Source organism: Pinus tabuliformis, chromosome 7, assembly GCF_031772625.1.
Source record: "Pinus tabuliformis cultivar Carrire ecotype Pingquan chromosome 7, CPIR1, whole genome shotgun sequence".
In the NCBI taxonomy this organism is placed as follows: domain Eukaryota; kingdom Viridiplantae; phylum Streptophyta; class Pinopsida; order Pinales; family Pinaceae; genus Pinus; species Pinus tabuliformis.
Genome location: NC_142293.1, coordinates 1858247701 through 1858252708, shown reverse-complemented (window position 1 = coordinate 1858252708; position 5008 = coordinate 1858247701). Strand labels below are relative to the sequence as shown.

Below are 5008 nucleotides of genomic sequence, written 5' to 3'. Positions count from 1 at the left end.
AAAGGTAAGGGAGTTGAGGATGCAAATGTATTGAGAAGGTACCCAGTTCTACAAAAATTCTAGGATGTGTTTCTGACAGATATTTCAAAGTTGCTACCTCACACAGAAGTGGAATTTTCTATTGAGTTGGTACCAGGGGCAAGGCCAGCATCAAAGGCACCTTACAGGATGAGCACACCAGAGTTGGTCGAGTTGAAGTTGCAGTTGAAGGAGATGCCTGACAAGGGATACATTAGGCCAAGTGTATTGCCTTAGGGTGCACGGATGTTGTTTGTGAAGAAGAAGGATGATACTCTTAGGTTATGCAGTGATTACAGACAATTGAACAAAGTTACCATCAAGAATAGGTATTTGTTTCCGAGGATTGATGACTTGTTTGATCAGTTGAAGGGAGCAACAATGTTCTCGAAGATTGATCTGAGATCAAGATACCATCAGGTACGCATCAAAGAAGAAGACATCTACAAGATTTATTTCTAGGCTAGGTATGGGAAATACGAGTTTGTTGTAGTTCCATTTGGTTTGACTAGTGCTCCAGTTCCTTTTATGTGCTTGATGAATAGTCTGTTGGGTTCTTATCTGGACAAGTTTGTTATTGTATCCATTAATGATATATTGGTATATTCTAAGACTAAAGAAGAACATGTCGAACATTTAGCAGCAGTATTGAGATTGTTGAGAGAACATCAGTTGTATGATAAGCTCAATAAATGAAGTTTCTTTCATACAGAGGTACATTACTTGGGACATGTGGTTTCCAAGGAAGACATAACAGTGGATCTAGAAAAGATAAGGGCTATCATGGAGTGGGAAACTCCTAGGAATTTGGATGAGGTAAGGTCCTTTATGGGGTTAGCAGTTTATTACAGGAGGTTCATCAATAACTTCTCACATATTTCTTATCGTATTAGATCGTTGCAAAGGAAAGGTAAGAAGTTTGAATGGATAAAGGAATGTGCAACTAGTTTTGAGCAGTTGAAGCAGTTATTTGCATATCCGGACAAAGAGCTTGTGGTATGTACATATGCTTGCAAGGGAGGGCTTGGTGCAGTCCTGATGTAGGAAGGATAGGTAGTATGCTATGAATCAAGTAAAATTAATGAGCATGAGTAGAATTACCCAACACATGATCTTGAGTTGGCAGCAATCTTCCATACTTTGAATATGTGGATGCATTATCTTCTTGGAAGGAGGTTCATCTTGATGAGGGATCATAGTGGATTGAGGTATATATTTGACCAATCTAATTTGAATGCCAAGCAAGCTAGATGGTTGTCCACGATCGGTGAGTTTGACTTTGAGATCAAGTACATTAAAGGTAAAGAGAACAAGGTTGTAGATGCTCTTAGCAGGAGGATATAGGTAAATCACATAACAACTATGAGTTTTTATGGTACATATTTACAAGATTGGATATTGCAGGAAGGACAACAAGATGACAAGTATATTGATTTTATCAACACAGTATAGGTGATTAGAATGGAGACTATCGTGGCTTGGTCAGATTTAGGGACAAGATCTATGTTCCAGATGGAAGTGAGCTTAAGAAGATTATCTTGACGGAATTTCATGCTAAGACGTATTCAGGTCATCCAAGATATCAGAAGAAAAAGATCATTGTCAATGGCACTAGATGTCAAAGTAATGATCTGAAATCCATGCCCACGCCCATGCTCATGCCCACGCCCACTACTACATTTCCCTCAAAAGATCCGCTTAATGGCATTTCTTCTGCTTTGGCAGCGGTTTTATGAAATGTTGTGGATGATATAAATAACTTTATCGATAATCTGCTAAGGCCTTCCGTGAATCCAAGATTTGTGTTGGCTGGAAACTTTGCTCCCGTGCAAGAGGCTGCACCAGTGGCGTGCAACAAGATACAGGGCCCTCTCCCTCCCTGTGTCGACGGTGTTTATATCCATAATGGGCCGAATCCGAGATACGTCCCTAGAGGTGGCCACCATCTTTTCGACGGCGACGGAATTCTTCACGCCATCATGATCAAAGATGGTTGAGTAACGTTCTGCAGTCGTTTCATCTGCACGCACAAATTTTTGCAAGAAAAGACGGTGGGAGGCCAGGTGGTGCCCAAATTCTTTTTCGGTTTCTATAGCCTCGCCGCCGGATTGGCCAAGGGAGTCCTGTTCCACGCCAGAGTGGCTCTTGGCCTCTTTAATCCCTTCAATGGCGCAGGATTGGCAAATACCAGTCTCCTGTATTTCAATGGAACACTGATTGTGGTCGAGGAATCAGATCTTTCGTACACGATGAAGGTCACGGAATCCGGCGAAATTGTCACTGCCGGCATGTATGACTTCGACGGGAAACTCTTCATGGCCATGACAACACATCCCAAGATCGAACCCGGACATGAGAGATTTTCGCTTTCCGTTGCAGTTTCATTCCTCTGTTTCTCAATTATTTCAAAGTGTCGCCTGCCGGAGAAAAAGAACCGAACGTCGGAATCCTGTCGATGTTGCAGCCGTGGTTAATTCACGATTTTGTGATAACTAAGCAATATGCCATATTTCCCAAAACCCAGATCATGGTGGACCCCATGAATATGATTTTCGGTGGTGGCTCTCCCATGGGTTGCGACCTTGCTAAGGTCCCGCGGCTCGGCATTCTCCTGCGCTACGCAACGGATGAGGCCATGATGAAATGGGTGAAAGTCCCGGGATTCAATTTCTTCCATTCGCTTAACACGTGGGACGAGGGTGACGAGATCGTGTTGATTGGTGCGAATTTGTACCCGGTGGAGCATGTTCTAGAGAGAACCTCTCTGGTCCATTCCATAGTAGAGAAGGTCCGCATAAATTCGAGAAACAGGATTGTATCCCAAAAGCCATTGTCTTCAAAATGTTTGGAGTTGGGCATCATCAATCCCTGGTTCATTGCTAAGAAGAACAAGTATACATACATGTCGATAGCAGCACCGTTGCCTAAACTCTTTGGGGTCATTAAACTTGACTTTGATATGCCGGAAGCGATGGCTGGAAGCGAGTGCGTGGTCGCGTCGAGGGCTTATGGTGAAGGTTGCTTCGACAATGAGCTGTTCTTCGTGCCCCGGAGTTTGGATCCAAATGCCAAGGAGGATGACGGGTACACCGTGGCTTTTACCTATAATGAAGGCACGGGGATTTCCAGTTTTTTGGTGATGGACGTCCAATCTCCGACCCTTGAAATCGTGGCTCCCTGCCAGAGTTTCGTACGTCTTTCATGGCCTCTTCGTTTGTGATGCTGACTTGGCAAACCAAATCTAATTCCGAGCTCGCATCGAGATTAATTTTCACTAAAAATAGAAACATATCATGATATTGCCAGGAAAAACTATAATTTTTAGGCTTTTAATGAGAAACTTCTAAATTTATAATGTGTTTCAAAAATATAAATGACATTTTATTTGTCCTAGCTAGCAAGGTGAAATCTTATATTAGTTCTATGTGGAATTTATTTGTCCTAGGTAGCATGGACTATTCTTGTGAAATTTTATATTAGTTCTATGTGGAATGAAAAAATTCAAATGTTATTCATAAAATTGGTAAAACATTTAATCTTATTTATATTTTATTATATTTATTTTAATTTTAATTAATTTATAATGATTATATTATTATTATTATATTAATTTGAATTAATGATTTGTTTATAAAAAATATTTTAACCACGTATTTATTGATCATTTATTCAAAATATCATATATATATATATATATATATAATTGAAATAAAATTCTTATCCTTCTCCTTTCGAGTGATTTCTAACAATTAACCTCATAAACATTATTATAATAACTTTAAACATTATTGAATCTAAATCATCCTACACATATAAGACACATATTTTCCTCTAAATAATTCATATATATATATATATATATATATATATAAACAATTTTTTACAAATTTCAATAAATTTTAAAAATATATTCATCTAATAATCTCATAGACACGGTGATAACACATAACAAGAATATTAAAATGGCTACTTGATTATTTTTTCTTAATTGTTTTACATATATACAATCTAATTTAATTACTTGAGTGACCGTGACCAATAATTAGTAACAAGAATATTACAATGGCTACTTGATTATTTTTTCATAATTGTTTTACATATATATAATCTAATTTAATTACTTGAGTGACCGTGACCACTGTAATTTAATCACTGAAGCGACTACTAATTAGTTATTTAGATGTGGTATCTTGGAAGTTCTAAAATGATTGAATCACTATATAGTAAGGAAAACTTATCATAATTCAGTTATCAAATTAGTAGTGGAACAACCACACCATTTGAAATTAAATCGATTAAATCTATTTTCATTTTTGTTTAATAGAAATTTTCTATTATTTAAATTTATGAAATGCTAATATATAGTGATTAAAATTGAATTTCCCATTATTTTTAAAGAATTTATAATTTGTTTTAAATAAAAAAATAAAATTTTAAGATGGTTTGGAAAATAACAATTTTTAAATAATACTTTTCTATAAGGTTAACTTGGGTATTTAGCATTATAAAATGGTGGTATTCAATGCATTGTTCACAAATATTTAGATGTGTGGTTGAAAGAAACATACAACCTCTACACATATTTGGTATTTTGGATTTTTGTGGCCATTGCATGTTGCATAAAGTTTAGCTTAGTAATTTTATTATTTGAGCTTGTTTCAAGTTGTATAACTATTGAAATCAATATAATTTTTTTTTATGTTTTGATTTTTTGGGAATATTTTATGATATGTTTTGCGAGATATATTATAGGAATTGTTGGAATCACAAATTTGAGTTATAAACTTTGTATAATATGAGTTGTACAAAACTTTTTCAAGGTGTTAATCTATTTATGTATTGAAGGATGCATCTTAAAGAACAAAAACCCATGATTTCTCCAAAAAAAAATATTGTGGATTCTAAATAAAAAGCCAAAATGTACAAGAGTTAGATTGTGCCTTAAAATCAATTGTGTAACAATATCAAAAAAATAATTTTACACATACCT

General features: G+C 36.0%; 1 pseudogene; it reads left to right on the top strand.

The window, feature by feature from the left end:
* Positions 1-1658: 1658 nt before the first annotated feature.
* LOC149255845 (putative carotenoid cleavage dioxygenase 4, chloroplastic pseudogene) lies at positions 1659-3263 on the top strand (annotated as a pseudogene).
* The last annotated feature ends 1745 nt before the right edge of the window (positions 3264-5008 follow it).